This window comes from Physeter macrocephalus, unplaced genomic scaffold, assembly GCF_002837175.3.
Source record: "Physeter macrocephalus isolate SW-GA unplaced genomic scaffold, ASM283717v5 random_1737, whole genome shotgun sequence".
In the NCBI taxonomy this organism is placed as follows: domain Eukaryota; kingdom Metazoa; phylum Chordata; class Mammalia; order Artiodactyla; family Physeteridae; genus Physeter; species Physeter macrocephalus.
This window is the reverse complement of record NW_021146589.1, coordinates 1-8,937: the sequence shown is the minus strand read 5'-3', so window position 1 is coordinate 8,937 and position 8,937 is coordinate 1. Positions and strand designations below refer to the sequence as shown.

General features: G+C 45.9%; 1 long non-coding RNA gene across 1 annotated transcript; it reads right to left on the bottom strand.

The window, feature by feature from the left end:
• Positions 1-2,102: 2,102 nt before the first annotated feature.
• On the bottom strand, positions 2,103-8,133 carry LOC114485424 (uncharacterized). Its single transcript, XR_003678865.1, has 3 exons — positions 7,990-8,133; positions 7,491-7,536; positions 2,103-2,271 (listed from the first exon to the last, which is right to left on the bottom strand). It is a non-coding gene; the product is annotated as an uncharacterized lncRNA (long non-coding RNA).
• Between the last annotated feature and the right edge of the window lie 804 nt (positions 8,134-8,937).

Here is an 8,937-nt window from a genome sequence, read left to right as displayed (position 1 = left end):
TAATTTATTTCATCTCCACCACATCTCTGCAAAGAAGGGGCTAATAATTATAGCCCCACTTAACAGATGCAGAAACTGAGGCCCAGGAGGCTTCAGAAACTTGCCAAAGGCTGAATTTGAACTGGCTGGAGAAATAAACAAATGCACCCAAAGATGGCCAGCCCTAGAGGAACTGGGCTTCATAGCTGAGTGTTCTGACTTCTGCTATTTGAGGAGTTGAGGCCACTCTCCTTTATTAAACATTCATTCAACACATTTGTATTGAGCCACCCACAGTGTGCCAGGTGCTGCTCTCCAGGCGACGGGGAACAAGCCCCACGGGGGCCCGCTCTCCTAGGGCTGACCTTCTCCTACAGGAGACGGGCCCCAAACAAGCAACTGAATATACAGACACAATCATTTTAGGAAAATACAATTGGGGGTGAGAGAGAAAGAAATGGGTGGATGGTCAGAGAAGGCCTCTTAGAGTGGAGAAGTTTTGAGCGGAGATGTGGGCATTCAGCCATGCCACGGGACTCCTCTGCCTTGGCATTAGGGACATTTGGGGCCTGATAATTCTTTGTTGTGGGGTCTGTCCTGTGCATTTTAGGATGTTTGGTAGCATCTCTGGCCTCTACCCACAAGATGCTGGCGGCAGCCCACTCTCTAGTGTGACAACCACAACTGTCTCCAGATGTCACCAAATGCCCCTGGAGGGTAAAATTGCCCCTGATGGAGAACTGCTGTGCCATGAGGTCAGCAAAGCAGGCAAATGGGATTTGCAAATGCGTGGAAGGGATAGCAAAGTAGGCTGAGTATATAAGAAGCAGAAAGAAGGCTGGTTTGGCTTGGCTGGAGGGCACTGGGCTCCTTAGAACTCTCCAGAAAGTCCTCATCAACACTTACAGAGTGTTACAGGAATTGCACCAGCTGTACCCAAGGACACAGCACATGCTCCAAGGTGGTCACGGTCAAGGTGTCTGGGGAATGAAGCTGTCAGCATGGGGCTGCCCATGGTAACAGAATATTCCGGACAGAAGTCCAGCAGAGAGCTCCTTGGAAGGCGGTGACCACAGAGCTGGAAGCCCTAGGGAAGGCAGTGCCTGGACCGCCTCGCGAAGAGGAGATAGCAGGTGACTGAAGCCCTCACCTTCCCAGCATCCTGGCCCTTCCGTTTCCATTAGCAGCACCCCCGCCCCGCCACCCCCTGGGCCCCATCCCCCATCGCAAACTACCTTGGTGGATTTCTAATCACGGTGCCCCCCTAGCCTAGCCAAGGGGCTGTCATGAGACCCAGGCTTGGCTATTGAATTCTTTCTTCCTGGAATTAGAATATTGGGCAGAGAAACCCAAGGGCAGAGAATGGCTCAAGACAATTTTTCTAATGGAAATGGAAAAAGGCATGTTCTTTTGTTCTGGCATATTTTTTACTCCCTCAACTCCCTAAGAAGCAATCGTTTCTCTCTCTTCCAAGGCCTAGTTTTACAGCTTTTCCTTGTAATACCCTTTCGATAGACGTATATCTATTTAATTTACTGGAGTGGGATTCTGATGCTTGAAACCGCAATTAAAATAGAAACAGTGCATTGTGAACAGGGAAAAGAGAGGGTAGATTTCTGATCCATTGCACTTGGTACTTGATATTAAATAAGCTGTGTGTCCCTCTCTCTCCTAGCTGCAACCAGGAGATTCTCCAGGGCCAGAACTATGCCCTTTCCTCTTTGTACCCACAGTGCTCAGCTCAGGGCTGGCTTCTTTTTTGCATTCACCATGGCTTGTAATTACTTATGTCTTTGCGGGATAATTTGTTTACTCTCATCCCCTCCCACTATGCTGGAGGTCCCACGGAGATAGAGCATGTGTAGTCTAACCCAGCAGGGTGACCAACCATCCTGCTTTGCCTTTGTCCCAGGTGTTTCCTGGTTCTGGTCTTCCAGTGCCAGGACCAGGAAAATCCTGAGCGAATCGAGACAATGGTCACCCCACCAGGGCCAGGCATATAGGAAGCCTTTGACCACCATTTGTCCCTGACACTCAAGAACTACATGTTGAAATGGACAGTAGAGGCAGTCCAGCATAAGACGTACTCTTTTATTCCATTACATTTCCACACCTACTATGTGCCAGGGAACAAACTTGCCAGAAGCAGGGGATTCAAGGAAGGACGGCCCAGCAGCCATGGCTGCAAATGCAGATTGGAACCAGACGGGAGGGGCTTGCATGTCAGGCTAAAGAATCTGGATGCAGCACAGGTGTGGCAGATCCCAGCCGATTTAGAAGCAGGTCGAAGACCTGAAAAGAGGAAAAATTTAGGAGCGATGCCTCAGCAGCTCCTCCCACGCTCTCCGAGGAAGGAAGCACTTGCAGGTGCTGCCGAACAAGGGGATGAAACCTGAGGTCATTTTGTCATTTCTTCCGAGGACCTAGGCTGGGCAGAGAGGGGTCTTGGCTACTTCCTTTTTCAGTTGAAACATAGACATCCAACCGCTCAGTTCAACATGCAGAAAGTCCACCCCCATGAAACGTGAATTCATTTGTGGCTGTGTGGTGAATCACACATCTTGGCTTCTCATGGAGATCCAGAGACCGGAACTATTCCAGGAAGCCATCCTCTGGATGGATTTCACTCCTGCTCCATCAGCAGGCAAAAAACATGGATGGGCAGCCAACATACTCTGGGGGCCAGGAAATCATCAGAGAAGAACATTTTTCTAATTCAGCCCCCTAGCCTTCAGAGAGGGCTAAGAATCTTCCTAAAATGACCTAACAAGTGAGAAGCAGAGGATGGGCTGGTCTCTCCTTAGCTTTTCTCAATAAAGAACTGAATCAGGGCTTCCCTGGTGGTGCAGTGGTTAAGAATCCGCCTGCCAAGGCAGGGGACACAGGTACGAACCCTGGTCCGGGAAGATCCCACATGCCGCGGAGCAACTAAGCCCGTGCGCCACAACGACGGAGCCTGTGCTCTAGAGCCCGTGTGCCACAACTACTGGAGCCCACGCACCTAGAGCCCATGCTCCGCAAGGAGAAGCCACCGCAATGAGAAACCCGCACACTGCAATGAAGAGTAGCCCCCGCTCGCCACAACTAGAGAAAGCCTGCGTGCAGCAATGAAGACCCAATGCAGCCATAAATAAATAAATAAATTGGAAAAAAAAAAAAAAGAACTGAATCGCATGGAAGGGAGCCCCTGGCAGACAGGAGAAAGTTCTAGAAGGTGAAGAGACAGAGAAATAAAAACACTGAATCATGTAATTGGGAGTTTTTCCTCTTTAAATTGTTTTCAATCCTTCTTATTACGCCAAGCAGACAATCTTACTGTGGTACTAATAGGTCTGTCACACCTCTCCAAATCTCTCTTTTAAATGGAAATCAAACAGGCTTCAAGAGCCCAGAGTCTTCAATGGGCAACCCTATTCCTCTAGAATTCAATAATACTGCTTTATTTTCATGATATTTCTTTTTATGAGTAGCTTCTATTTGTGGCTTTCCATTTATGGTAATGAGTACATCTCCCTTTTGAATAAATGTATTTTGAGTTTTAAATGTGAGACAAGTTCAAGAAAAATAATGAGGGAAAGACTAGACCCAGTGGTATACAGCTGTTGCACAATTATTGGTGGTCCTCAAACAATTGAAGCTTGAAAACAGGGGTGGAGGTCAGAGGTCCCATGACCCCAGGCCACTCACCGGAGGAGGCTCCATTCATATCATTAAGCAAATGTCAAGCCTGAAATGTAAAAAGTGGCTCCTTAAATGAATTAGAGACAGACACTGGAAAATGCCAGGGAATTCTTCCCGTGACCTTGAACAGACAGAAACCTCCTGACATGGGAGAGAGTATATCTATCTGTTTAACTTGGCAAAGGACCCTCCTGGTGGGTAAGGGGTCTCCTTTCTAGACAAAAAGATGGACAGTGAATTTATATGTTTCCTATGAAAAACCACTGAAGCAGTAATAATGGTAGGCATGGTGGTAGAAAGGCAGTAGCAGCAGCTTCTACTGCTTGGCACCCTGTGCTAAGTTCTTCTGTACTTCTGAAAGCTTCTCCCTTAATGCAAGCTCCCTGTAATGCTAATGCTAACATTATCTGACATTTAAGGAGCAAATACTATGTGCCGAGACCTCTTCAAAGTTCTCTATCCATTCATTTAGTCCTAACACCAGCACTAGGAGACAAGTATTATTACTCCCACTTTACAGATGAGAAAACTGAGGTGTTAAGAGGCTAAGCAGCTCCACAAGGGCATAGCTAGAACAGGGTAGAAGTAAATTCAAGCCCAGGCAGCTGGGCTCCAGAGCCTGCCCCCAACTATCACACTTCACAGAGGTGAACGAGTACAGACTTTATCTCCATTTTACAGAGGAGGACTCAGGGCTTGGAAGGTAGAAAAATTAACCTACGATCATGCAGCTACTGAATTGTGAAGTCAGCTAAACCACTTCCCGAGGGTAAGCAGCATTTTCCTGAAAGCAAGTTATTTCATTAATTAACAAATGTTTATTGAGCATCTACCATGTGGGCAAGACCCCTCTTCTTGCACACACGTGCTCTTGCACTAGCCATTTGCAGTTGGGGGCAGTAGGTCCCTCCCATCCTCCCCCAAGCAGAGAGGAGTAATTCCATGACTTCTTCCTGGGGCCTCTGGGTATCTGGTCGCATCTAAGGCAGACCCACCCAGAGGCTCGGCTATGTGGCAAAATCAGCCAACCTGGGCAAAGGCTGTAGAAACTTGATTCTGGTCCCAGTTCTAACATTTTCTGCCAGAGTCTCTGCACCTTCCAACCTCAATTTTCTCACCTGTAAAATGGAGCTCATTAAAATGGTCTGACTTAACTCACAGGGTCATTGCGGAAAATCCAATGAGACGGCATGGGCAAAAGTTTTTTCTTACTGCAGCTCCACATAATTGGCAGCCATTAGCTCACACTGGTGAATTTTTTTTTTTAAGAGAAATTATTGTTTGCTTCTAACTGCCAAAGTTTGGGAGTTACAGAAAAACACACGGAAACAAATAAAAAATTGTTCATTACCCCACTATCCCTTGATGATCTCTATTAACCCATTGGTGTATTTCCTTCTGGTTACATAAATATAAGTGTAAATATAATCATTGCCTGACTTAAAATCCAGTAGCATCCCACTACAGTTAGAATAAAATCCAAACCCCTTGTAAACACCTCACTTTGGTTTTCAGACTCTACATTATCCTGCCTGTGCCTGCCTCTCCCCTACCTCTTCTCTCCCTACTCACACACTATTTCTCTTCCTTTATTTTTTTTCTCTAGTACGCCAACTGCATTGTCCCTCAAGGCCTTTGTCACTCTGCCTGAAAGGCTCTTCCCCAGATCCTCATGACTAGATGTTTTTCAATATGCAGGTGGCAATCAAAATGTCAGCTCCTCAGATAATCCCTCCCTTGTTACTCACTCTATCTAAACTAGCCCATCTTATATCTTCTTCATGGCATTGTACTACTCTCAGGAATTACCTTGTTTATTCCTGAACACAGTCTATATGCTCGTTGTCTGACTTCCCCCCAGTAATACACTAAACTTGCTCCCCTCCATACCCACAGTGCCCAGAATATTGCCTGGGACACAGCACATTAACTACTTAATAAGTGAATGAATTAGATTAATGTACTTTCAAGCTGGGATAATATTATATTAATGTTTTGCAACTTGATATTTTCATTTAATATGGTGTGACCACAATGACTTTTAATGGCAGTGTAGTATTCCATTGAAGGGATATATCATCATTTTTAACCAAGTCCATGTTATTGACTAGTTGGGACATTTTTTTTTTTTACTTTATTTTGTTGAAGTATAGTTGATTTACAAGGTTGTGTTAATTTTTGCTGTATAGCAAAGTGATTCAGTTATAATACATATACATTCTTCTTCATATTCTTTTCCATCATGGTTTATCACAGGACATTGAATATAGTTCCCTGTGCTATACAGTAGGACCTTGTTATTTATCCATTCTATATGTAATAGTTTGCATCTGCTAACCTCACACTCCCAGTCCTTCCCTCCCCCACTCTCCTTTCCCCTTGGCAACCACAAATCTGTTCTCTATTTTTTTTTGGGGGGGGGTACATTTCTGATTCTTGTGTTATGGTTTATCACAGGACATTGAATATAGTTCCCTGTGCTATACAGTAGGACCTTGTTATTTATCCATTCTATATGTAATAGTTTGCATCTGCTAACCTCACACTCCCAGTCCTTCCCTCCCCCACTCTCCTTTCCCCTTGGCAACCACAAATCTGTTCTCTATTTTTTTTGGGGGGGGTACATTTCTGATTCTTGCGTTTGCAAGTGATACTATTGCAACTATCCTTGTACACACACTGTTTTGCACACCTCTATGACCATTTCCCTAGGATTAATTCCTAGCGGTAAAATCATGGGAACAAAGGGGGCTTGCATTCATCCTCTTGATATATACTGCCAGACTGGCTTGAAGAAAAGTTGTACCATCTCTGAGTTTGCTTTGATGACCCTTAGCATTTGTTCTTCTTAGTGGAATCCTCTGAAGGCAAAGGGAATGTCATTATCTCCTTACCTAAGGTTGGGGCCACTGGGCAAGACAGGTGATGTCTACTGACTCTGCAGAAACCTTCCTTTCCAACAACAGGTACACCTTCGAGCACTGCTGACTAGGCCCAGCACGTGTTTTGTAGGCATCCTCTAAGCAGTGATTCTCTAAGGCTAGAAATCACTTCAGCTGGACTTGAGGAGTTTATCATTCTGGAACCTGATGACAGCCTGCCCCAGCCAGATTCTGTCCCAACTGGATATTCCTCCTTTTGCTTCCAAAACACGCCTTGGGCTCGGCCAGCTGGCCTCTCGCTGAACCCTGCCCATACCTGGCCAAGTCCTGTGTGCTTTTGCTCACCTGCTTTCTCTATACCTTCCTCCATCTCCTTTCTCAAGGTCTAGTGCTACTCCCCGCCCCCAACTTCTAGGAAGTCCCTCAGGGAGCCCCTCCCAGCCCAGAATTGTTATTACTCTGATGGCCAGTCTCTCCTCTGGCATTTCATCATCACACTGCCCTGTGCTGTCTAGTTACCTTTGTGCCTGAATAAGCTGAAATCGCCAACTGAGGGTTTTTCTCCCTCTGGGATCTGGTCCATTGTAGAATAGTCAGGACCTTTGGAAGAGTCAGGCCTGGGATTGAGCCTCGGCTCTGCTACCTACTAGCTCTGTGCCTTTGGATGACGTATTGAAACCTTCTGAGCCTCAGTTTTCCCGTCTATAAAATGGCATTATAATAGTACCGATCTGAAAGAGTTGCTCTGCGAATCCGATACTAAGTGCTTTGCAAAGTGCCTGACACGTAACAGTTGCTAAAAACAATGGAAAAATAGGAATGTTTATCTTCATTTCATTTGTCTCTACCTCCACAGAGGCTGAACCAGTGACATGAACAATGTTAAAGGAAACATTTGTGGATGGAATGAACATATATCATACAAGAATTCACTGTGTGTGTATTTACCTTACTAAACAGCACCCAGGGGGACCAGAACCAGCCATCTCAGGATCTAGGGGCAAAACCAGGAGAAAGGAATCTCTGTCATTAGCTGACTTCTTGCTAAGACCTGGGTCTAGCTCTCTCTTGAAAGTGAACATACGTTATCTGATTTAATCCCCACACCAACCTGACAGAAAGATATTTTTAGGTCTCTCTGATAACAAAACCTACCCTTTTCGGACCATCTACTGTGTGCTAAGCCTAGGCAAGACACTTTTAACAAATGTTATTTCATTGAAACCCTCACACTACCTTAATGAGATGAGGATTATTATTCCTGAAGATGAAACAGGGTCAGAACGTTTAAGTAAACCGTCCAAGGGCTGACGGGTAGTAAGAGAAGAGGATGAGCCAGGATTTGAAAAACAAAACAAAACAAAAACAAAAACAAAAACCCATTACCACCACCCCCCCAAAAAACTAGAAACTTCTGCTACACCACCTGACTTATTGACATTCTCACATAACAGAGCTCTGCATTCAGTTGGCGCTTAATAGGAAGGGGGTTGCAGTCACGTGGTGATCTTGGACCTTCTAACAGATGCTTCAAAGAGAGCAGTTTCTATTTCCAGTGCCCACCGAGATCTCCAGGGAGGTTGCTCCCCGCCCCCTCCTCTGCCTATGTTCTTGTTTTTCTCCAGGCCCTATGACTCAGCACTCAGCTCCAGATGGCTTCCTGCATTTCCAGCCTTGTTGGCTGGGTTGCCGAGGCCCTGGTGCAGTAAACTAAAACCGAAAACATGTTACAACTAAGAATGGAAACCCTCTCTTCTCTGCCCTCTAATATGAAGACCGTGGGGTCCACGACTCATGGTGGTTGGTCCCTCTAAGGCCTTCCCTTACACTGTTCACCCCTTCAAGCCCCGAGACCACCACCACACTCCACCCCAGGGCATCCCTGATGCCTTGAAGATGGCACCCAGGGGCCAACCTGGGGGCGGGGTTCTGCCACTGCTTTGGTTGATTGACCTTAGAAAATTTTCTTTCTGAGCCTCAATGATCAGATGGGGACACTGATATTGCCTGCCTCTGAGGAGTGTAGGGTTAGGGTTGCCAGAAAAAATACAGAATGTCCAGTGCTATAAACTGAATCCTTGTGTCTCATGAAAATTCATGTGCTAAATCCTAATGCCCAATGTGATGGTATTAAGAGGTGGGGCCTTCGGGAGGTCATGAGGTCAGAGGCTTCCTGAATGCGATGAGTCCTGATAAAAGTGACCCCAGGGAGCTCCCTTGTTCTTTCCACGTGAGGACACAGGAGAAGATGGCCATCTGTGAACCCAGAAAAGGGTTCTAACCAGACACCACATCTGCCAGTGTCTTGATCTTGGACTTCTCAGCCTCCAGAACTATCAGAAATAAATGTTTGTTTTTAAGCCACCTAGTCTATTGGTATTTTGTTATAGCAGCC